This window comes from Patagioenas fasciata, chromosome 33, assembly GCF_037038585.1.
Source record: "Patagioenas fasciata isolate bPatFas1 chromosome 33, bPatFas1.hap1, whole genome shotgun sequence".
In the NCBI taxonomy this organism is placed as follows: Eukaryota; Metazoa; Chordata; class Aves; order Columbiformes; family Columbidae; genus Patagioenas; species Patagioenas fasciata.
The window spans coordinates 2,674,114-2,699,791 of record NC_092552.1 but is presented as its reverse complement, the minus strand read 5'-3'; the positions used below and the strand labels follow the sequence as shown (position 1 = coordinate 2,699,791).

Sequence of the window (25,678 nt, the reverse complement as noted above, 5' to 3'; positions counted from 1 at the left end):
ACTGCTGTACACAGTAGGAAAACCAAAGTAAGTTCCTCCAGGTACCGCTCCCTCCATGGCCATGAAGATGGATGGGCTGGAGCTGATAGTTTGTATGAGAAGGACAAGGAAGCAGCTCCATGTGTGCCCTGCTATGGTCATGGATAGTGATTTCTACAGAGACTGGAACATGAAGTGCCAGAAAGAGACCCCTCAGGAGGGACTGGCCCTGCTCTGGCCGCCTCTGCTGCCTCCAGGTTATTTCGCTTCTTTGCATAGTGTTGGTGCATCTCCATTAGTCTTCTCAATTATGTGCACTGGGATGAAAAGAAGCCCAAAGTCTTTCCTGTAGGCTGGCACAGTACCTGGGGAAGTGGGAGAGCAAAGCTGTGGGACTTGAGGACAGCAGAGCCCTGGCTGGTGTCACTGTCTGGGGTGAGGATTTGGCTCGAGAAGTCTAGTGAGAAGAGAAGAAATCAAATCTCTTTCTAAATAAAATCCCAGGTGCAAAGGGTGGATTGTTAGCAGTGCTGTGCACCAGCAGCTTGGATGCAGTCCTGAGAAAGAAACTGTCTTATTTAGTACTAATATTATACAGGCAGGCTGGAGGGATTTGCCCCAGAAAGCTCTGTAGAAGTCCTTCTGGCATAATATCTTCTGCTCTAAGAGCTGGCTGGAAATTTCCCAGGCTCTGTTTCTTAATTAGCTCTGGGAAGCCGGACGATCTGATGAACTTGCATCCTCAGCCCACCCTCCTGCCTCCAGCCAGCTCTGGGTCCCGCTGGGCTCGGTGTCAGGAGAACTGTGCTCTCTCAACCACTGAGCCATCCTGGGAGCCCAGGATCTGGTCTGGGACCCTTCTTCTGAAGTTATTTAACATGTTTTTGCAATCAGAGCAGTCAGTTTTAAAGTCTCAGTCTTCATTCGTCTTCAAAATTGTGGATAACTGATAAGTTTTATCCCAAATTGTGTTTAGCTTTTGCATCACAACAAAACTTCCTTGCAGTTTTAGGCATGGAATCTGTTGCTTTTCCTGTTCTGTGATTGTCCATAAACAGATCAGTCACATCTTATATCAAATAGCAAATACTGCCTACCGTCATTTAAATTTTGCTTGCAGGAGCTGCCAGAAAAATGGAACAATATAAAGAAGCTGGCGATAGCTGTGAAGCAGCATGTGGCTCCTCTGCAGGCGAACGAAATGACAGTTGTGCGCAAGAGCTGTGCGGCGTTTGATGTTGAGCAACACAGATTCAGAGAGCGATTTCGGAAAGAAGCACCATTCAGGTACAGTGAAATTATAACATCAGAGAAGCCCTGAGGAAGAAAAGCGTCATGGGATCATCTCGGAGTGTCCTGAGGATGTGTTCTTGAACCCTTGCATACATTTCCTACCTGCTCACGGTGTTGTATCTGTTATGCCCTGGGTGTTTTGTCCCTGCAAACACTGTAAGGTGTTAGCAAGAGATTCAATCTGGATGCTGAGTGCACAATATTGCTTAAAGGGGTTGTCAGCAGTGCCATGTGGCTGCACCATCAATGGGTACTATAGATGTATCATGTCTGCTTTGTGTCTCAGAGGCACCATTTGTTTTATGTTTTCTTTAGAAGTTGTTACAATATTACTTATGAAGAATAAACGTTTCTTTCTAGGTTTGACACCAAAAAGCCTTATCAACTGCTGGATACAAAGCACATTGAGATTAAACAAATGGAGTCAGCCATGACCTCGATTTATGAATCAGCTGGTCTGTTTGAAGTCATAGTGCCAGACTATAAACAACTGAAGCAGTGCCGAAAGGAGCTGTGTCTTCTCAAAGAGCTCTGGGATATGATCTCCCTTGTGGGCACTTGCCTTGATGACTGGCAGACCACCAAATGGGCGGATATTAACGTGGAAAACATGGATCTGGAGTGTAAAAAGTTTGCAAGAGAGATTCGGAATTTGGATAAGGAGGTGAGGGCGTGGGATGCTTTCACTGGGCTGGACAGCAAGGTGAAGAACATGCTGACGGCCCTGAAAGCTGTGGCAGAACTTCAAAATCCCGCCATTAGGGAAAGGCACTGGAATCAGCTGATGCAGGTGACGGGTGTGAGGTTTGTGATGGACTCGGACACCACGCTGGCTGACCTCCTGAAGCTCAACCTCCATAACTTTGAGGGTGAGGTTCGTGGCATTGTGGACAAAGCGGTACGAGAAATGAGTGTGGAGAAAGTCCTGAAGGAGCTAAAAATGACTTGGAGCACCATGGAGTTTCAGTATGAGCCTCACCCCCGGACGAACATCCCGTTGCTGAAGTCAGACGAGGAACTCATAGAAACTTTAGAAGACAACCAGGTGCAGCTGCAGAATTTAATGACATCCAAATGTATTGCTTTCTTCTTGGAGGAAGTGTCCATATGGCAGAGGAAGCTGTCCACAACAGATTCCGTCATTTCTCTCTGGTTCGAAGTGCAGCGTACGTGGTCTCACTTGGAGAGCATATTCATAGGCTCAGAAGATATACGGGCACAGCTTCCTAAGGTATGAAATCCCAAATCCTATTTTTCCTGTGTGGAAAGCGTTGAAGAAGAGCCTCCATTACACAGAAGAAGGTTGTCTATATTGCCGTGTTCCCCCAAGCAGGACTGTTCTCTTGCTGCATTGCTTTCTTGGAGGCTCCCTTAATGCTACAGCAGTTTCCCCAGTGTTGCCCCAGGATGTTTTTGTACTGTTGGTTGTGCTTGAACCCTGCTGAGAAACTGTTTTTCCTCCCCTCCACCATTGCACAGCAGATGCAGAGTTCCTGGAGGCTGAGCAGGAGGCTGCTGGCTTCCTTCAGTGATACAGGCATGTTCCCTCTTTCCTTGGAGGGGAGAAGACGGAGATAATTACTCAGATGGTGCAAATTGTCAAATCAGAGCTGGACCAGGCAGCTTTGCAGTATCCGCTTCCCTGCCTCCAGTGCTGGTGCAGCGGGAGAGCAGCTCTTCTCCCACTTCAGCTTCAGAAAATTGAGCAGAGTTGTCATTGATGCCCTCCTCAGGGTTGTGACCTCCTCAGGGCTGTCTTTGAGTCCAGCTTCCAGTCTTATTCCCTATTCTCTTGATTATTTAGAAAATCTTCCAAGCTTGTTCCTGGCCCCGCTGGACCACTCGCAGCCCTGTGGAGGAACCTGCCTTTCACTCACGAGTGACCCACAGTTGGCTGTGTGACCCCCGTCCCTGTTCACGAGCAGCATCGCTGACAGCACCGCTGTGGGACGAACACCCACGAGGGGATGTGCGCAGCCCATTGACCCCTGGACAACACACTGTTCTGTCTCCAACCCTGCACTCTGCTCTGCTTGGACTGTTCCTCCATCTGCTTCAGAGAGCACGCTGTGCTGAGTGTCCTGGGGGCAGTTTTTGGCCCCTCACACCAAGAAAGCCCTTGTGGTGCTGGAGCAAGTTGAGAGAAGGGAATGGAGCTGGTGAGGGGCTGGAGCACAAGTGTGATGGGAGCGGCTGAGGGACCTGGGGGTTCAGCTGGAGAACAGGAGGTGAGGGGAGACCTTCTGATCTCTGAACTGCCTGAAAGGAGCTTGGAGCCAGGGGGGTCGGGCTCTGCTCCCCAGGAACAAGCGCCAGGAGCAGAGGAAATGGCCTCAAGTTGCGCCAGGGGAGGCTGAGGTTGGATCTGGGGAACAATTTCTTCCCCAAAGGGCTGTGGGGCATTGGAACAGGCTGCCCAGGGCAGTGCTGGAGTCACCATCCCTGGAAGATGTATAGATGAGGAACATGGTTTAGTACTAGATTTAGGTTATGGTTGGACTCAGTGATCTCAATGGTCTCCTCCAGCTAAATGATTCTATGATTCTGGGCACACCTCGCTCACTGGGCAATATATACAGGTGCTGATAACCAGTGCCCTGAGGCTGTACCATGTGCCAGCAAGCTCTTAATATCCAGGAGCTATCTAATGTCATGTATGAAATTGCATCATGATTTACATTTGCATCCTGCTGGGCAGCTGTCTGCATCTCAGTAGCTGTCTGGCAGTGGTATGAACCATAGAACCATAGGATGTCCTGACTTGGAAGGACCCATCAGGATTGTCAAGTCCAACTCCTGTCCCTGCACAGGACAGCCCACAGTTCACCCCATGTGTCTGAGGACGTTGCCCAGTCTCTCCTTGAACACTGTCAGGTTGGGGCTGTGACCCCTCCCTGGGAGCCTGTTCAGTGTCCAGCACCTCTGGGTGCAGAACCTTTTCCTCATGTCCCACTGCCCTCCCTGGCACATCTTCTGCCATTCCCTGGGTTCTGTCACTGTCACAGAGAAGAGCTCAGCCCTGCCCCTCCTGCTCCTGCTGAGGAACCTGCAGCCCCATGAGCTCTGCCCTCAGTCTCCTCTGCTCCAGCTGAGCAAACCCAGGGACTTCAGCCGCTCCTCATACGGTTTCCCCTCCGAACCCTTCACCAAGTTCATGTCCCTCCTCTGGGCACCCTCCAGTAGCTTTATCTCCTTTTCTCCTGTGTCCCCAGCCCTGCACACAGTGAATGCTCCAGGTGAGGCCGCCCCAGCACAGAGCAGAGCGGGACAATCCCCTCCCTGCCCGGCTGGCCGTGCTGTGCTGGATGCACCAGGACACGGGGCCCTCTTGGCTCCAGGGACACAGGTGGCTCAGTCAGCAGCTTCTCTTCCGTAAAAGAAAGACTGAAGCTCAAAGTCTCTGTAGCTGAGCACCCTCAGGATGCATCCAGGGCTGGGGGGATGTGCTGACAGGCTGTGGGATGCTCACCTGGAGCTGGATCTGTGGCGTGAGTGTAGGGAGGGCTCAACCTTCCAGATGGAGCCTTGCTCCTGGGGCTGAACACAGGGTAGCGTGGAAGTGTTACCTGGACTGCTTGGAACACTTGTTCAGTGTCCCGCCTCACTTAGGAGGCCTGACCTGGGAAGAAGGGAGGAGCAGAGATGTTTTGAACATAGCTTGCTTTATTCTTCAGTGTTTAGCTCCAGAAATTCAGAGTCCCTGTTAGATATGGAGCATAATTGTTGATGTGGGCCTCCGGTGCTGACATGGGGTTTCCGTACCCTCATTGAAGGCAAGGAAGGGCTCTCCTCTACAAGAGTCATCATACCCGTTTTGTGGATGGGTGTTGGGATTCCTGTGCTGTAGCAGGAGGGGAGGAGTGCACTCACATGAGGCTGGGAGCCTTTCCACGGTGTGGGAGCATCTCCTGCTGCTGCAGCCAGGGAAACTTGGTACTTCACCTGGACATGGGAGAGAGAGATTTATGAGGTTTTCCAAGGGGAATTAAATCCCATGAAAATGGTTGGTCCTAGACATTGCCTCCTGCATGGAGCACTTTATCCACAACCCCTTTGGGATACAGTGACAAGAAGGCAAGTGCCTGTTTGCAGACTAGTTTCAGGCAAGTCAGTGGAAGAGCCATTCTGGAATGGTGGAGGGGTCCCTGTCTGCACTGGACAGAAGGTTTTCCCCTCAACCCAAAGACAGCACCCAGAGGATGGAGACCTTTAGCACAAAATCCATGTTTTACCATGAACATGTTTGTGTTGCTTTTTAGGACTCCAAACGCTTTGAAGGGATTGATGCGGACTTTAAAGAACTGGCCTATGAAACTCAGAAAACCCCAAATGTGGTTGAGGCCACCAATAAACCAGGTCTGTCCCAACAACTGGAGGACATTCAGAGTAGGTAGGTACAACTTCAGTCCCAGGATTTTGTCAGAGACTGGGATCAGCTCTAATAAGTTGGTTTAACCTGTGCTCCAAGGCTTTCCTTCTGGACTGTGCGTTCTTTGCATTCACACATTGAGTCTTTTTATTCATGATCCATCACCCTGAAGCCCCCAAGGTGGATTCTGGCTTTGCGTATGTGCAAACTCTTATCTTGAATATTGATTTGCACACATACAAAGCTAGGCACTCAGTTGGTTTTAATAACATGTGGCCTCACTGCCACCCCAAATTTGGTGTCTTAAATATCTATTTAGCAGTCCAAGCAGGGATATCTGCAGCAGAGCTGATCCCGTGTGCTTTAATTAACAAAATTATCTTTGTGTGTGTACCCTTCACAGATGGTATAACTAAACTCCCTGAGAAAGACCTTAATGTCCAGAGATGGATACAGTTCTCACCTAACATATGAGCTACTCTACCTGGAACACACCTAACAAGTTAACGTGATAGCTGTTGTGTCAGTAATAACTATCCATTTAAAATAGAGATCTAATTTTACTTCCTAAACAGATAAGGCCCGTGTTCCCCCCAGAGGACTAACTGCATGTTATTTATGAACTTTGAAAGCTCAGCAGCAGTTTAACATGTAAACACTGAGAGATTCATTTTAGAACGGAGCAAACAAGTTTCTTTTCAGGCTTCACAAGCACAAAAAGCTGAGTAGGTTTGAATCAGACTTTAAAATGTGCTCATTAGAATAAAAGCAGTTTTGGAAACTTTCATCCTAGTGTGAAATCACCTGTGGCAGTTGAGAGCTTGTCTAAAACAGTAAGTCAGACTGCAAAGCCTTTCTAGCCTCTTCTTCCACCTGTGTTTCTGCTTTTTGGTGAGGATTCTCTGACTCTTTGTCTGTTTGACCCTTGGGAGTGGAGAGAGATCTATGAGTTACTATGTGCTTTGTTATCTATTTGGAAAATGCTGTAAAGGACCAGCCTGCAGGCTCAGCTCATGTCTGGCATTTCCCCATGGGAGGGGAGAATCTGCTCGATAACCCAAACTGTAGCGCGACACATTAAAGGATATTCACCCGCCTGTCCTGGGCTCTATTTTTCTGCTCTTCTCCCCAGGTTGTCCCTGTGTGAGAAGGCTTTGGCTGAATATTTGGACATGAAAAGATTGGCCTTTCCCAGATTTTACTTTGTTTCTTCAGCAGATTTATTGGATATTCTTTCCAATGGCACCAACCCACAGCTGGTAAGCCTTGCACTATGTCACCTTCACATTTTCCAGCTGTCAGTAATGTCAGGGTGGAAGATGCTGTCTAGGGACTCAGCTGTAGCTTATCCTTTCTTGAGTGCCTTTTCTCCCACCCTCACTTGGATTAACAATAACTCTTTCACTGCTGGCCTTCATCTGTCGTCTCTGAAAGGCAATGCGCACACTGTATGTTGTCCCATCTGTCCCTGGTGATGCTTGCAGATGGTTCTGAAAGCACTGCACAGAGCAGAGCTATGTTCTTGATACCATAAAAACAGTGGGTTTGTTTCTGCTGGGATACAGTGAGGTTGGGGGAAACCATTTCTTGAGGATCTCAGCCAAAACTTGTTGCTGAGCTTGGTTCCCCAAGCTGGGATGCCAGCAAACAGCATCTGTTGTTGAAAGAGCCACAGACCGATCATTCAAATGTGACAGTGTTGACAACCGAGGGCTTGGAGACGTCTCTGTTTTTAGGCAGAGGAGACATCTGCTCGTCAGCCACTTCTTCCTTCCCCCATGCAAAGGTCTTTGGGATGGCCTGTTCACAGGGGAAGAGCAGAACACAGCCTGGAAGAGGTAAGACAGCTGGTGGTCAGACAGTGGCTGTGGCCAAGGCAGGACTTCCTTGGGTTGCCACCCACCCCTGCACAGCTCTGCTTGGCCTTGTTTGGGACGCATCTTTTATTCAGAGGTTGGTGCATAAAACCAGTCAAAACGTTCACAGCAAAAGGCGAGTGTTGGATGATGAACAAAGTCCTAATTCTGTCTTTTGGTAGCGAGTATTTTCACTTTCTTCAGGCTTTCCACCATTTTCAGTATTGATGTGAGCACAGGAATGGAGCAGGTTTGCATGTGTATTTGGAAATGCTGTTGTTTACCTCTAACCTTTAACGCTGCTTCTATCTGTGTCTGCTGCTGGGTGATTTCAGCCCACAGAGTATCATAAATACATAGTTGATTGATATTTAAAATGAAGAGGAAAAAAAAAACACAGGAAGCAAAGATACTGTGTTGAAATGCTCTGTTGAGTAAGAAGAAATTCCTGGTGTTTTCTGTTATTCAAAAGTATTTGCAGTAAAATCAAAGTAAATGTCAAGCAGTATCATACATAGATACACTCTCAGCCTTCCCAATGTAGTTTCAAAGTCTGATGATTCCTAAAGGAGGATTAAATACACAATGACATTATCCTCGTGAACTGGGTGCTGAACTTGTGCAGATTCAGGTGCGTTCGGGCTCTGGCAGCAGGATCGCAGCAAGTGCTGGGGTTGTGTCCGAACCCTCCAGACTGGACAGGGTCTGGGAAGGGGCAGCTGGGGATTTGTGACCAGAAGCTTCTACATGTAAGAAAAAGTTTCTACGGTTTACTTACGGTTTGAAAAGAGATAAGCTTATGGCCTCAAGATACGCTTAATGGCCTCAAGTTGTGCCAGGGGAGGTTCAGATTGGATATTGTAAAAAAATTCTTCCCAGAAAGGGCTGTGGGGCATGGGAACAGGCTGCCCAGGGCAGTGCTGGAGTCACCGTCCCTGGAGGGGTTTAAAAGACATTTAGACGAGGTTCTTAGGGACATGGATTAGTGCCAGAGCTAGGGTATGGCTGGACTTGATCCTGAGGGTTTCTTCCACCCAAAATGATTCTGTGATCTGGGGGGATGCTGAGTGCCCTGTGCTTCTCAGAGTCACTTAGCACCTCCCAGGGTTTGGCCCTGCTTGTATGTGTGTGAGAAGCTGCGTCCACTTGCAGCACAGCTCATGAGAGGGAGGGTTGTAGTTCTTTGTGAGTCAGTGAGTCAGAATTAGATGGACAAATCCACCTCCACCCTTCCTTCTCTGAAAGCATCAGAGCATTGGGCATCTCACGCAGAATCCCAGAATGTCAGGGTTGGAAGGGACCTGGAAAGCTCATCCAGTCCAATCCCCCCATGGAGCAGGAACACCCAGCTGAGGTTCCACAGGAAGGGGTCCAGGCGGGTTTGAATGTCTGCAGAGAAGGAGACTCCACAGCCTCCCTGGGCAGCCTGGGCCAGGCTGTGACACCCTCACTGACAAGAAGTTTCTTCTCAAATTTAAGTGAAACCTCCTGTGTTCCAGTTTGCACCCATTCCCCCTTGTCCTGTCACTGGTTGTCACCGAGGAGAGCCTGGCTCCATTCTCCTGACACTCCCCCTTTAGAGATCTGTAAACATGAATGAGTCCCCCCTCAGTCTCCTCTTCTCCAGCTCCAGAGCCCCAGCTCCCTCAGCCTTTCCTCACACGGGAGATGCTCCACTCCCTTCAGCATCTTGGTGGCTGCGCTGGACTCTCTGCAGCAGTTCCCTGTCCTTCTGGAGCTGAGGGGCCACAACTGGACACAATATTCCAGATGTGGTCTCACCAGGGCAGAGCAGAGGGGCAGGAGAACCTCTCTGACCTACTGACCACCCCCTTCTAACCCACCCCAGGTACCATTGGCCTTCCTGGCCACAAGGGCCCAGTGCTGGCTCATGGTCACCCTGCTGTCCCCAGGACCCCCAGGTCCCTTTCCCTCATTTCTCATCTCCCCTATGGGAGTTTTTCTACCTCTCTGCTGTAATTGAGAGAGGCAGCTCCTGTCTGGGACTGCTTTGGGAGCTTCCCCTTTCTGTGGGGACGTCAATCCTAGGAGAATCTCACCTTCATTGGCGTGGGGCGCGCAGTGATGCAGTTGTGTGTTACGCAGTGGTCTGGAAGAAGTGCTGGTGACCTGCTCAGCTCCCAGCAGGCAGATGCTGATGTTGAGAGCCCACAGCATCTCCCTGTTGGCTTTGCAGACTCAGATGGAGGTGAACAGGAAAGAACTGAATTATTCTTTTCCTTCTGGAAGAGTGCTTTTGGTGAACATGGTTGTTCTATAGGAGGTCTGGGCTGTTTATCATAGGTCTTAGGCAGAAATAAAGATCTTTCTTCTCCATGAAAGAGAATTTAGGATATTTCACTAGCACAAAATCAGTTTCTAGTAGTGGAAAAACAGGAAAGTTCATAGTGAAGAAAACTTCACGTTGTGCTGAGAATAGGATGAGGTGGAGAAATGGCTACAGACTTCTCATCACTACATGTAGGGAAATTTGGGGTAGGAGTCATGAGGTGTTTCAATGTTTTCTATGCTTTTGCTCTGTATGGAAGATTTCCCAATGGAGAAACATGATTTATTAAGGCATGTCTGTTTTCTAAATTCCGTAGAAATAGGTGGAAGTATTACAAGAGACAGCAAGAGGCTTTTGTTGGCAGTATGTTGGCCACATTTGAGAAGATGTGGTGCTACCTAAATATCCAAGATATTTTGTTAACATGATTTTGCTTGTGACATGTATAGTGATCTTCATTCCGCTCGTCCTATCTCGGTTGCTTTATTTACACAACCCGTTTTGCAGGTGCAACGTCATCTTTCCAAACTCTTTGACAGCTTGGCCAGGATGAAATTCCAGCGGGACTCTGAGCAAAAGCCAACCAAGGTTGGCCTGGGAATGTACAGTAGAGAGGAGGAGTACGTCAGCTTCAGCGAGCCCTGTGACTGCAGTGGGCAGGTGAGAGGGAAGTCCTTGTCTATCGAAACTGTCCGGTGGAGTCTGCTCCCCTGCCCCTCGTGTGAGATCCCTTGCCAAGACGTCATAGAGCTTCACTGCTCTCCCCTGGTGCATGAGAAAAGCTGGAAGAGGTGGTGATTTAGTACCTCCTTACACCACAACCTTTCGTGTCACTCTGGATAGGTCCTCACTAAGGGGGGACGTGGATGTCGCAGTCCACTGTGAGAGAAAGAGCTGTGCCATTTTTCTGACTAGGTTTTTAATTTGATTTTTCTAAGACCTTTTGAAGGTTAGTCTTAAAGCTTGCTACAAATATCCTCGGTGAGGGAGGGGATGCAGACTGAAAAGAGACTAAGCTATTCCATAGTACCTCTGCACGGGTGTGTTTGGCAGGAGAAGGCCTTTTACCTGTTTCTCGAGTCTTCATTATTTCATACCACGAGTGAAAGTATGAAATGTAAGAATCAAGCTACTGCTCAGCTTATCTATCCTGGTAGTTTCACCTTTCTGCATGGTCTATTACAGGAAGCTAAAGTACGTAATACCGGCTACTGAGCTCCCCAGCAATGGAGCTTGCTGCGTTCAGTCTGTCTTCTTGTTGAGGGCTTTGCCTGTGAAATATGAAATTCAGCAGGAATTGTGTTCCCAAGTTTGGCAGCATCTTTCTTCTGCTGCTGGCAGACTGCCCACATCCCACCAGGGATTCTGTCATGGCCCGGAGGTGGAACACACCTGACCAAATTATTCATTGACGGAGTTCATTTTGGTTCCTCCTGTAGCTAGAGTTCAAGAAAAAAATCTGTCTTCTGTTCTTGGTGTCTGGAAGTAGATGCTAATCCTACAGTACCAGAATTAGCCAAATCTACCCAGTCTGAAGGAGGCTGTGAGGTTTGGTTAACTCATAGAATGTCCTGAGCTGGAAGGGACCCAGCAGGATCATGGAGTCCAAGTCCTGTCTCTGCAGTGACAACCCCACAGGTCACCCCGTGTGTCTGAGGACGTTGCCCAGTCTCTCCTTGAACACTGTCAGGTTGGGGCTGTGACACCTCCCTGGGAGCCTGTTCAGTGTCCAGCACCTCTGGGTGAAGAACCTTTCCCTCATGTCCAGTCTAAAGAGAACTGAGATGCTTGCCTCATTTCCTATCTTCACTAATTACCAAAGGCACTTAAGAAGAGCAAATGTGTTACTGGGATTGAATCTCTTTTCCAGGTTGAAGTCTGGCTCAGTCATGTACTAGACAGCATGAGGGCTACTGTGAGAGATGAGATGACAGAAGCCGTCATGGCTTATGAGGAAAAACCAAGGGAACAATGGCTCTTTGACTATCCTGCCCAGGTATCTGCCACTGCTTCTTATCACCACTCAGGCTGGCTCGTGGAAAGGTAGCTCTTGGGTTCCCCATCAGTCCTGCCCTTCCCTTCTTTCAGCAGCTGTGGACAGGCATGTTTCTGGCCTCCACCTTGCTATCCAGGAGAGAGGGAGGATGAGTTGTCCTTTATCCTGGCGGTCTCCTGATGGAGTTTTCAGGCTGAGCTCCATGCTCTGGTTGGGGCTCTTGGTTGGGTGACAGAGCCCAGGGGCTTGGGCAGTGCAGTCTGTACAGCCAGAGCAGTGAGAGGTGCAGCAGGAAGGCAAAGTGGTGAGGCCTGATAAGAGTGAAGAGCCCCTCAGATGCACCTCTGACAACCTCGTGGTCTCCAACTCTTCCTCCTCTGCTGTGTCAGGCATGTGAAAGGTGCTGATTTACTTATAACTAGCTGCTAAATGTGTCTATCACTGATATGGTGTTTTAAATGAATGTCATGGAGCAGATCCTTGTTGTACTGTCTGCTGTGACTACTGTATGAAAAAATACTTAATTTCATGTCACGGATGTTTCATCCTTGATCTCCCTGTGGATCCGACACTCTTGAACATAAGGAAGCTTTGGTATTTTCCCTGATACTGAACCAGCCTATTTCCCTAGGTGGCGCTTTGCTGCACCCAGATCTGGTGGACAACCGAGGTTGGGATTGCCTTTGCCAGGGTGGAGGAAGGCTACGAGAATGCGATGAAGGAATATCACAAGAAGCAAGTGACCCAGCTGAACACCCTCGTTACCATGCTGATCGGGCAGCTCTCCAAGGGCGACAGACAGAAAATCATGACCATTTGCACCATCGACGTGCATGCTCGGGATGTGGTGGCAAAGATGATAGCACAGAAGGTTGGTGTTGGCAGTTCAGCACAGTTCTGTGGGTGCTGGAGAGGGGGCTTCAGGGGGCCCAACCACTGGCCATTCAGATCACTGCCGGTCTCAGTGGGAGACGTATGACTAAATTTATTTCTACAATGTTTGTAGTAAGTGTGCAGAAAGCCCCTGTAAGCCTGCAGAGCTGTGCTGTGTCATGGCCCTGCAACACCAACTTGTAGTTGCTGCAGATTCACACCGGGAGTGAGAGCGCGGCACTGCGTCCTGGTGCCAAGACATGTGCTGGTGGATGATGGTGGTGTGTTGGGAGGCTGCTGGACTCAGTCTCAGTTTTGACTTTAGAAAGTAAGAAAAAGCATTCAAGCTTTGTTCTTTGTAGCGTCCTTTGTCTGGTGTGGGGCCACAGGGACTTATGTGGGACTCCCTTCTCCTGCAACACCTCTCCCACACTACTCCCCTGTCCCTGACACCATGCCAAGTGTTTAGCCTTGCAGGTGGGTGGGAGGATGCCCTGAATGTATTGGGTTGTGGCTCTTCCCTCATCTGTGTCATCTCAGAGGCAGCCAGGCTGCTCACAGGGTTTCTGTCTTCAAGGCTCAGCTGGGCTCAGTGGTGCCTCGGTCCAGCCTGGGGTGAAGTGATGCATCTGGACCTGCCTGCTGGTTGTGCAGAGAGCGCTGGCCATGCCTGTCTTTGTCCACCTGTCCCCAGTCTGTTTCCTTGGTGCTGTCTGCAACCTCTTCCTTGTCTAGATGGCCTCTGCTCCTTCTCTCACTCTGGTTGCGTTATGAGACCTTCTTCATGACTTGCTGCTTCTTAAATCTATTCAGGAGTCTTTTTGTAAGGCTCTTTCTCTTGGCCATTAATTTTTTCCTCTCCCACCAATGTGGTCACTAATTTGGTTCCTCCCCTTTACTGATGGGAGATGGGGAGGTGACATTTCTCACCGCATTGCAAGGAGGCGGCCTTCCTCACCACACCTGCCTTGCAGTGAGGACCAGTCATCCCCCATGAAAATTTTATAGCAAATTTTATAGAAAATTTTATATTTTGGCCCCCGAGCTGCATGTGTCTGGCATCCCCGGCCTTCCTGTGATGGTGTTTGTGGGTGTGTTGCAGGTGGACAATGCCCAGGCCTTCATTTGGCTGTCACAGCTCCGGCACAGATGGTCAGATGAGGAACGGCACTGCTTTGCCAACATCTGTGACGCCCAGTTCCTGTACTGCTATGAATACCTTGGCAATACCCCTCGGCTTGTGATCACTCCGCTGACCGACAGGTAAGTCCCTGGGACACAATGTCATAGCTGGGCTTTGCCACACAGGTAGAGAGAGAGATGCCAACCAAAGATGGATTTAGTTCAGACACCTGTATCCCTCTTGTTCTGTCTCCATGTCCCAGCACTCCAGTGGTCGAGCTCTAACTCTTATCTGGTTTTTGGTGGTACCCTCTGGGGAATTTGTACATCAGATCCCTGGGTGGGATTCAGCTCACACATTAAAACACTTGTGGGTGTCTTCCTGTGCACAAGATGTCCACAGTCCATAAAGCTGGTGAGTCTAGAGAGCTTTCATCCCATCTTGAAGCAGACATCTACCTGGTTGCCTCAGTGGGGACACCTAGGGTTACTTGAGATACTCTGTGTTGTCCCACCTGGCTTCCAGCTGCCAATCCAGAAGTGTAAAAGTCTCCTATGGACCCCTTGTCATATCTCTCCACCCTATGTGACATTTCAGCAACCAAGAGCATCTCAGGTGGCTCTAGTCACCTGTGTTAGTCAGCTGCGTCAAGCCCCCAGGTATCATCAGGTTTTGTTGGCTATATTGACTACACCTCTGTGGCTTATACAGGTAGTATAGATACTCACATGTGGACACCACCCCAGTGTCCATCATCAACATGATGGAGAAACTTTGGGACTTGCTGCAGCTTTGAGTTGGGTTCACTCATAGGCCACCTGAGCAGGTTTCTGTCAGTGACAGGTCTTCCAGAAAAGCTGTCCTTTTCTCATACTGCCTGAGATGTGCCCAATATCCATGAGTTGTATGAGGATCCAGAGAGAACACAAGCTGGACATGAAGAGGTTTGGGCAGACCTTGGTGGAAGATGAGTATCTCTTGGAGAAAACAGAGCTGAGCAGAGGTGGTAATTAATGCCAAGAAGGCTTTCAGCTCAGACATGACCCCTGCTCACGTACAGCTTTTCAGAGGAGAGGCTCTGCTGAGTGCAATGCTCTAGTGCTATTGCCCTGCAGCCCACAGTTGACCTATTGGACATATTTCCTTTTTTCATTCATCATTCACTGTGAAAGATGTTACATCACCCTGACCCAGTCACTGCACCTGACCATGAGCGGAGCACCTGCAGGCCCTGCGGGCACTGGCAGGACGGAGACTACGAAAGATTTGGGGCGAGCCCTGGGCATCATGGTGTACGTGTTTAACTGCTCCGAGCAGATGGACTACAAGGTATGGCTCCCACCTCGGCTGCAGTGCGGTCACATGGGGCTGGGGATGCTCAGGGCCCGAGCAAACCTGAAGGATGAGAGTAATCCAATGGTACCTGGGGTGCATTAGGAGAGGTATGACCAGCAGGTCAAGGGAGGTTGTTCCTTCCGCTCTGCTCTGCCCTGGTGATGCCACATCTGGAGTTGTGTCCAGTTCTGGGCTCCCCAGTTTAAGAAGGAATAACTGCACAGAGTCCAGCAGTGGGCTACAAAGATGCTGAGGGGTCTGGAGCTTCTTTCTTGTGAGGAGAGACTGAGAGAGCTGGAGCTGTTGAGCTGGAGAAGAGAAGCTGAGAGGGATCTGATCAATGGGATCAATATCTCAGGGTGGGTGTCAGAGGATGGACCAGACTCTGTTCAGTGGTGCCCAACGCCAGGGTGAGGGACAACGGGCACAGACTGAAACACAGGAGGCTCCATCTGAACATGAGCAGAAACTTGTTTGCTGGGAGGTGCCAGAGCCTGGCCCAGGCTGCCCAGGGCGGGTGTGGAGTCTCCTTCTCTGAGACATTGAAACCCGCCTGGACCCACCTGTGTGATCTGCTCTGTGACCCTGCGTGAGCAGGGCTTGGACTGGGGGATCTGCAGAGGTCCCTTCAGCCCAACCAGGCTGGGATTCTGTGATCACCTCTCTCCAAATCCCTGCTACACTCCTTTAAGCTGAATGCCTTTTCCTTCTCCTCCCGTTCCTTCTCTAAGATTTGCACAAGGTTCTTCAGGAGGCAGAGACCCGAACTATCTTCTGTGCCTCATTATGCATTTCCCTTCCTTTCTGGAGTTAGATTTCATGTGTAATTCTTCAAAAATGTTGGTCTGTTCAGTTGAGACCAAGGCTGTGCTGATAGTTGGACCCTGGTCGTTTCTTCTCGGCGTGCTCGCGACCTGGCAGCCCCTGGCACGGGGAGGGACCTGTCCTGGTTTTCTCAGGATCCTCTCCCAGAATAAACCCAAAACATAGTGAACCTTCAGCCGCTACAGAGCACTGAATCATTAGGCTGAGTCTTGCTCTCTGCCAGTCTGGCACGGTACAGTGATTTTGGTAGCCTCGGATCATATTTCATTTAGCTTATGGGCTCTCCCAGGAAACGGGACCATCAGTAATTCAGCACAAGTGACCTTTAAATGAAACTGGTGCACAGATATATCGAGAAAGTGCAATTAGCAGATAAAGTGGCAAGCTGCGCAGAGCTATAAATATTATAATTGAGTTGTGCCTGCTGTTTCCATGCACTTTTCTAAATACCCACAATAGACTGTAAATTGCTATAAATAAACAGGCTGGGAAATAAAATCAATTTTTTGCTGGAGTTGATTCCATTTATGATTTCACTCCTGTAATCTTTGTTTTTGTTTTGTTTTTCCAGTCTTGTGGGAATATTTACAAAGGCCTTTCCCAGACGGGAGCCTGGGGCTGTTTTGATGAATTTAACAGGATCTCAGTTGAGGTCCTTTCTGTGGTTGCTGTACAGGTGAGTGGAGAAACACTCATAAATAAATACAAACAGAGCAGAGCCATTCTGCAGTCTTTGGAGCAAGGGTAAAAATGGCAATTGCATATTGCCGGTTTCAGTTCTGTGTATAGGCAGGTGTGGGATTAGATCTCAAGATTAATCACATGAATATCACAGCACTGCCAAGATGTCGCAGTTACGTGCTGCAAAGATATTTGTCACTTTTCTTGCCCCAGTTACAGCATTTGTGCCAAGACAATTCTTTGTAGCATCTTTTCCCAGACCACTACGCACCATGGCTCTGTACCTGTTCCTCCTCAGGAAAGCACTCGTGTCATTAATCTGCTGTGAGATAATTGCAGCACATCGTTTCAAGACAGAGAAGCTGCCTTGACTTGCGGCTGCTCAGTCTGCAATGTAGGGAATAATTTTCACAGAGGGGAAGAGGGGTGTTTGGGGCAGATCCGCTGGACTTCTGGGGGTTCCTTATCACCCCTGGTCAGGCACAGGTTGTGTGTCATACTCAGGAAATGGGAATACATTCAGGATTAATTTTCTTAACCTGTCTCCAAAACGATATGGCTGTGGATTTAGTTCTGGTGTCTGTAACGACAGCTCTGCCAAGTGGCTTTGGAAGGTATTCCTGGCCAACTGGCACCATTCCTTGGAGGAATGTGTGCAGCCCCGTGGTGCTCCCAAAAGCCAGTGTCAGCTGGTGACACTCGGGAGCTGGAATCTGGGGCAGATCTGCGGCCCTTGCTGACGCGCTTGCCCAGGGTACCCTGACACCGTGGGATTAAACCTGGGACAGAGCTATTGGAGCGGTGCCCAGCTGGGCATGGGTGTTTCCCCTGGCGAATGGTTTCTCATCTCCTCTGTAGTTTAGCTGCTCAGTGCATTGTGTTGGTGAGTCTCGTGTGAAGCGCAGCAGCATCCCTGGAGAAGGGCTGGAAGGGAGACTGGCCTCCCCATCGTGCCAGAAAGTCCTGTGCTCTCGTGCTTATATATATAATCTGTCACTTCGCGTCCTCCTTCCCCTCCTCTTACCAGCCCATGAGGAAACCTGGCATTATTTTATACAGGGGAAGCCTTGGGGGGCTTCAGTGCAGAAAACTGAGGTGCCAAAGTGCCCAAGTTCTTCAGGATCCAACTGTCAGCTGAGTGCGTGTTTTAGGATCCTAATATCTGATTGAGGTGCTGAATTGTTCCTGGACTCCCTTTTGGGCTCAGTGTTATAGAAAGATATAAAGCTCAGAAGTTTCTACGCTTCTGTAAATGTTTCGGTCAAAGACATTGTTCTGAACCCCTCCATGAACTCCTCATTCTTCTCATCTGTTTCACTCATAATTGGTACCTTATGTGGCATCCCAGAGAAGCCCCAGGCAGGTACAAGAGTTTATGTATCATTCCCTCTCAATTTCTCTTCCGTCAGGTCCTAGTTTAAAGTTGTCATTGAAAAAAAGTCTTTGAGGATCTTGAAATAAAAAGGGAAGCTGAACAAAAGAAGCCCAGGAATGACTCAACTGCTGATGGTTCCCTCGCTCCTGGCTGGAGCGTGGCAGCTGAAGAAAGCGGCACGGCCGTCATTCCATCATGGTGTCTCCTGGCTGCTATTAGGAGTGTTACCATGGCGATGTTTAATTGGCTGTCTTACTCATGCAGCTGATGTCGATATGGTTCCTTACAGGGAAAAATTCGATTAATTGCTTTACTTTGAGATGGCAAACAGTAGTGAGGTTAGAGCGGTGAATAGAGAGAGATTTGCCCCTCGCTGAGGTGCTGTTTGCAGAGAGGTGAACTCTTCGGAAGGAGAGGAATGAGCAGAACAAAGCTGCAATCAGGCAAATATAAAAAACAATATAATATTAGTGAGTGAAGGTGTTAGGAGAGGTTTTACAGCTTCTGCCTTCTGGTTTTGGTTTTAAATCAAACATCTGATGTCCCAAAATCTTTAAAAGTGGTATCAAGTGGTCAGTTTACAACTGAGCTGAGGCCAAGCTTATTGGGAGGTGCTACCCCTTCTCTGGGCCTGGTCAGGGAACGGAGCAGGCACAGGAGGGTTTTGGGATGTCCTGAAGAGCAACGCTGTGTGGGGAGAGGTGAGATGGGTAAAGGGAATAATGGGCCCATATTGTGATAGACTTTGGGGAGTGCGTTTGGGTGTTGGCTGTGTTGTGGATACCTGTACTGCCCTGTGTCTCTCTCACACATCAGACCTCTGCTGGGCTGGCTGGTTCAGAGATGGTGGAGCCTCTGGTGGTGTTTTTGCTGTGAGATGTGCTGAGCAGTGTCCCACAGGTGATGTCAAAAGCCAAGGTGAATGCAGGCAGTGCTGGGGACATTTCCCGCTCCTGAGTTGCTCTTCCTGACCCACGTTCATCATTGTCTCATGGAGCAAAGGTGTGAAGTCTTGCAACTCCTTTGCATTTTGACTTTCCACTCTCTTCAGCTCTTTTTTCTGCTTTGCCAGAGTTTGACTGAGATGGGAAATTGATATTGCCATGCTGATGTACTCCAAACAGTGTATAAAGCTTTATGCTGCCGGTAAAAAATAAAACAGTGATTAGCCCCATTTGTCACGAGGCCAAGAGTAACGAAGGAAGCACCGTTGTCTGATGTGTTTTTCATAAGTGAATGCTGATACTATAGTACTGTCTTGATTTCTAGGTGAAGAGCGTGCAGGATGCAATACGGGAGAAGAAGAAATCCTTCCATTTTCTTGGAGAAGACATCAACTTAGTACCATCAGTAGGCATTTTCATCACCATGAACCCTGGTTACGCAGGGCGAACAGAGCTACCTGAGAATTTAAAAGCTCTCTTCAGGTGAGTCCAGGTCAGGGTTTGTGACCTGGCAGAAACTGTCTTTTGGAACATCCAGGCTCGACCTCATGTCCTTGGGGAATTCACTTGCATAGGGCATTCGCAGGTAGTTTAAGCCTTGCACAACAGGCCTGGGTCTGGGCACGCACAGGCAGGGCAAAGGAGCTCTGTCCCTTGTCGTGGGGAAGGCAGAGGGTGACCTGGCTCGTAAAAGAAGGCCTAGAAGATGAAGCTGCAAATGCGCTGCCTGTAAGACCTGTAGTCAAGAAATACTTGTTCTGCAATGCCTCCTCACCTGTCATTTTAGGCCGTGTGCGATGGTTGTGCCAGACTTTGAGCTGATCTGTGAAATTATGTTGGTGGCTGAGGGATTCATCGAGGCCCGGGTGTTAGCCAGGAAGTTCATTACTCTCTACCAACTCTGCAAAGAGCTCCTGTCCAAGCAGGTGAGCCTGGTTCTGTGGCTGAGTGGTATGATGAATCTCCAAAATCAGCAGAAACATGGCACTGTGCTGCTCAGCTCCATGGCTAACGTTTCACAGCTTTTATTTAATGACTGCATTTGCACTGGCTGCTGGGGGAGGAGAGGGTTGGTGATCATCGGAGCAATAAAATTTTCAGACTGCTTTACTGGAGCATCTGCAGGGACAAAAGCATTTGACCAGCTGCATTAATGGGAGACCTTTCAGTGAGTTTAAATGACACCGTGTTTGGGGTAGTATTCAGTGACCTTTTGCTTTCCAGTCTCTTCCTATTGATTCTCCTGCCTGCAAAGGGTTTATGGTGTCCCTCTCTGAGTTCAGCCTTAGGCTGGTTCCAGGTCTTGTTAGAGTTACTGTCAGTGCAAAGCAAATCAGATTTTTCCTTGTCATTATTTGTGTAGATCGAAGCTGGGTCCAGAGGAGACCTGAATCAGGATTCCTGATGATACAAACCTGATCTTGGCTGTGCCAGCATGAGGCTGGGTGGGATATGCTCTGTCGCAGAAACTTGGTGCTGTGCCTTGAGGGGCCTGGTGGAAGCCATGGCCTCCCCCACAGAGCAGTCAGCTGTCGAGCTGTGCTCTGGAGGGTGTTAACAGGACAGAAATAGGAACAGTTGTTTGTTGGCTTGAGAGTTCTTCTCATGCCGTTTTGTGGTACTTTTTCAGCAATGTCTTTACTGACCCCTTATTCCTGGACCTCCTCTGAGACCAAACAGGCTTGTCATCTTGTGATGGGCAGGGTGGAGAAACTTGGGTCTTTGGGGCCTCATAATGGACTAACAAGCCTTTCACCTTGGTGGCTCCTGCAGATGCAGGGGGCTGGCTGGCCTTGCTATAGGTGCTTTATGATTTAGGTGAAACAAATTGCTTTGGTCTCTGGAGTGCAAATCCTGCTGCTGTCTTACTGCCAACTGTGAGCCCATGTGATGGTCTGAACAGCTGAATTATTTGACTCTTTAATACTGTCCCTGACGGGAATCTCACCTACTGAGATGGAAACCAGGTCACTCAGGCTGGAGAAGGTCTCTGGCCACAATGCAAATAACAGATTTAGATGTATTTTCATTGCTTACTAGTCTGGCAGTTTGGGAATGGTGGTTCTTCACCCTACATGGTACTGTCTAAGCATAAACTCATGCCTCTTTTTTTTTCTTCCTCTGGTGTAGGATCACTACGACTGGGGCTTGCGTGCCATTAAGTCAGTGCTAGTTGTTGCTGGCTCCCTCAAGCGAGATGACCCAGAGCGACCCGAAGACCAGGTTCTGATGCGCTCTCTTCGTGACTTCAACATCCCCAAGATTGTGACGGATGATGTGCCGGTGTTTATGGGGCTGATTGGGGATCTATTCCCTGCACTGGATGTGCCTCGGAAGCGTGACCTGAATTTTGAGTCGTTTGTGAGGCAGGCTGTGCCGGACCTCCGGCTGCAGGCTGAGGACAACTTTGTGCTCAAAGTAAGACCAAGAGATCTTCTGCTACACCCACATCGCCATCAAATCATTTGGGTTTTCTCAAACAGCTTTGCTTCTACAAAGAGAGCTCTGCACAGCATTGTCCTTGCAGGCAGATCTCGCTGGAGGGCAGTCAGCTGTGCTGGGTCTGAGGCAGTTGCACCTGCTCCTGAAGTCAGCACTGGATCAGTCTCTGGGCTTCCAAAGGGGCCAACTTTTGTAGGCTCATGAAAGTGTAGCCCCTGGAGAGCAGGGCCTCATCAGGTGGTGGTTGTCAAGTATAAACAGCGCTGAAAGTTTATCTGCAGGCTGAGGATTTCACCCATTGTGATTAGAGTGGCTGGACCAAACTCAATTGTCAAATCTGCTTGTGTCTCAGGGTCACGTCTTTCTAAAGAGGTGGCCCAGTGGGACCTATTTTATAGACCTGAACTTCAGTTTGGCATCTTTGTCTAAAATTTGGGAGTGTTTTTCTCAGGTGGTGCAGCTGGAGGAGTTGCTGACGGTCCGGCACTCTGTCTTCGTGGTGGGTAACGCGGGCACGGGCAAGTCTCAGGTGATGAGATCCCTGAACAGGACTTACCAGATAATGAAGCGACGTCCTGTCTGGACAGACCTCAACCCCAAGGCAGTCACCAATGATGAGCTCTTTGGCATCATTAACCCAGCAACAAGAGAATGGAAAGACGGTAAATGTCATTTCATGTCTGAAATATGTAGATAAAGACGGGTATTTTTAATGAATTTCCCGAGCAGCAGCAGGGTGACTGGTTCTTCATGTGCAGGTCTGAGAGCCCAGGTGCTTGTCTGCTGCCTACAGCCACATGACAGTTTGTTGTTGAAAGGATACACAGGATGTTTTAGCTCTTTGATCTTCAAATGGGAAATATAGCATAAGCCTACTTGATCCTATTGCCCTAAGAATAATTTTAATGCCCATTAATACCAACACTTACCAGTTCCTAAGTGGGGCAGGCAGTTTTTGGGAGTTGGCTGGACCAGTGATGGAAGAGATGTCCCTCCTGCACTGTGGTGTGCACTGGGACCCCAAAAAATGTCCCATCCCCAGGTTTTCATTGCTGATAGCACGCACAGCAGCCTTAACGTCAGTTTTTCCACTCAGTATGGCTGCCCGATCTCTGTAGCGCACCAGCGTTTGCCAAGCTGTTGATCCTGCTTACTCCTGAGGAACATTTCAAACTTGCTGGAAGATTACAGAAAATCTGGAGTGGAAATGTTGGGTTGTGACTGATACATAAAGGCAGCTTCGATTTACGTGTGCGGCGGGTTTGGGAGGTGTGGGGAGGTGAGGGAAGACATTACCATGAATCATCCACAGCAGCAGATGAGCTGCCACCCACCTCCCCTGGCCCCGCCATGGACCCTTCCCGACCCCCTGCTTTGCTCCAATGCCAGGTTAATTTCTTTCTAATTGTAATTAGGGAGCCTAAATCAAAGTGGCAGAGGGACGTGCAGGGTACAGCCTGAACTGTGCAGACTGGCTGCAGCAGTGGCTGCAGATCGAGGGCAGCGGTGACACCGAACAGCAGGAGGGACATTTTACAGGTGACTGTCCAGTGGTTTCTGGCCTGCGATGGTTTAAATGAAATAGTGGCACTCCTCCCTGAGCTTTCAAGGCAGATATTTTCTGCAGTAACCATTCCTGAAAATGTTGTTTCATGTTGTCAAAGACCAGCAAGGCAATCTTCACCACAGCCTAGCAAGAGGTGACCTGTTCCCTTACAGATCAGCCCCTGCTTTTCCGCTCCCCAGTTTTATCCTGTCACATTATCAGAAGTTGAAAAGGTCCTACATGTTAGGTGGTAAAAGGTCCCATATGGGAATCCCAAAAGTGTTCTTTGCAGAACAAAACTCTTCTTTTAAACCCCAAGAGAGCCGTGTGCTGTGGATGCACAAGGTCGGGACAGAGGCGCTTTCCTCTCCCCGCTGCCGCGGTGTATCCGAGGGAAGCCCTGATGCCCTGAGACAGCAACTGTTTCTGATGCTAATAATGTCGGAGTGGTTCCCAAGGCGTGTGTCCAACACGTAAGGAACTGGCTGGAGGCAGAGGCGCTGAAGCGTTATTTTTGTTGACCCAGTCTCGGGATCACACACCTGTTCCAGGTGAGCCGTTCTGCATTTGCTGAGCACAAGCTTTGTCTTCAGTCAGATGGTGCCACCAGCTGTTCCTGATCTGGATCACAAAGAAATAGCTTGTCCTGGAGAAAAAAAGAAAAAAAAAAGAGTTCTTGTCACAATTCACTGGAAGAGAGGCTTTTTTTTAATGTTTGCCTGATGTTTTTTCATGAAGACCAGCATCTCCCGAGGTATTTTCACATGTAGAGGAGAGCAATAGTTTTGTGGAGTTTTCATTTGCTCTGCAGTGCTGCTGCTCTATTCCCAGCCTTTGTGGTCTTCTTAACATTCATTATTTACTCCCCTTGAGACTCTGTATCCTCTCTCTCCTTGATTTTACCAACATTTTGTTCTGTCATTCAATGTCATTCTGTGCTTGTTCTCCCCTCAGTCTCACTAAAGCCATGACCCAGCGTTTAATGCATCTTGATTGCCCTGATATACTTTGAGCCACAAAAAAATATTTATAAGGATTTCCTAGGCATATTCAGGTGGTTTTCTCTGCATTGTATAACTCATGCCGCCTTTTGCCTTTGAGTAGCTACTCTACATTTTTCTTATCCCTTATGATTCTCGGTGGGAATGAAGCTCGTGCGTAGGTCTGCAATCATTTTCAGTAGTGATAACTGATAACCCTTTTTTCACTTTAAAGCAAACTAGAACCGTATTGTGATATAGTAATATTTACGTATAGGCACATAGAGTTTTGCATGTTTGAGAGGAAAGCATTAATTAGAGTAATTTTTACTGTGTTGCTGGAGAAAACCGTTAGAGCAGGTGTCAAGTTCAGTGTTCATCACCATCTTCCTGTCACCCTCCCAGGCCTGTTTTCATCAATCATGCGAGAGCTGGCCAACATCACGCATGACGGTCCCAAGTGGATGGTACTAGATGGAGATATTGATCCAATGTGGATTGAGTCTCTTAATACTGTGATGGATGATAATAAGGTAATGAATATAAGTTAAAGAAGGAGATATTCTTTGACTGCATGGCATGGTTCAGCCTAAAAATGCAGATGCTGAAATAACACCTCCTAGAATAATGCGGTTGTGTTTCTTCAGATACACCAAACAATATCACATATAGAAAATGGTGCATGAGGGGAAATAGCTCAAATCATGGTTTCATTGTAATTTCCCTTCCTGGAACTGGGCTCATGGATAATCACAGATGTCCTGATTGTAACTCCAGGCCCTTCAAAAATAGGGTGGGGTCATAATTCCACACCTTTTTCCGCCGCTCGAAGGGAGTGCTGTTCCTTTGAGTCATGGAAGACAGTTCTACTACCTGCTGGAAATCAGCTGCATTCCCTCAAGGAACTGTGCTGGCAGCAACCAAGCTTTTTAGTGCAAAGTGCTGAATGCTTTTCATTCCTGTTCCTGGGGAAGATGTCATTCTGTCTGTCTGTCTGCCCAATGCAGGTGCTGACCCTGGCGAGCAATGAGAGAATCCCTCTGAACCCAACGATGCGGTTGGTGTTTGAGATCAGCCACCTGCGCACAGCCACCCCAGCAACCGTGTCCCGAGCGGGTGAGTCCTGGCCTGAGCTCCGCACTGGGATTTGCCGTGAACCCAGGAGGATCTAGTGCCATTAACCAGTCTTCTGTTGGCCAACTTGACTCCTGTTGCGAGTACCCAACCTGAGATCACAGCGGCCGTGGGTGGACAGGGCAGGTTTCTGACAGACAAACTGAGGATCCTGACCCCAAATGCACATGTGGAGCTGTCATCATCCTGGAGATTTACCCAGAGCACTCTGACTGTTGGTGGGTGATCATGGCTTCAGCGTTGCTGAGTGCTCCTGTTGTGCAAAGCCCTTTTTGGATGGACTTTATGAGGAGAAGGACAGTATCTGTCTCAAAGAGTTCTTGATCTTCTGAAGAAGTGCATGAAGCATGGGAGAAGGGAATGGAGGTGTCCCCTAGTTTTACACATGGGGAAATGGGGCCCAGAGCAATGAAACTGCTCAGACAAGACAATGTTCTGAATTTAGGGCAAGGTCATGAAAAGCGCCGTGGTTTCAAGGGTGAAGTTTCTTCACTGTTCATGTTTCTACTCTGCAGTGGGGCAGGAAAAGGGGGCAGGTAATGGGACGTCCCGTCATATTTGATAGGGTTTTAGTTGTGTGAAAGTACCTGGTAAACTCTGCTGGAAGAAAGGAACAGTTTCTGCTATGTCTTTACTA

At 48.7% G+C, this 25,678-nt stretch overlaps 1 pseudogene; it reads left to right on the top strand.

Moving 5' to 3' along the window:
* The window catches only part of LOC139826018 (dynein axonemal heavy chain 9-like), an 87,468-nt pseudogene that overhangs the window by 12,376 nt on the left and 49,414 nt on the right, over positions 1–25,678 (top strand).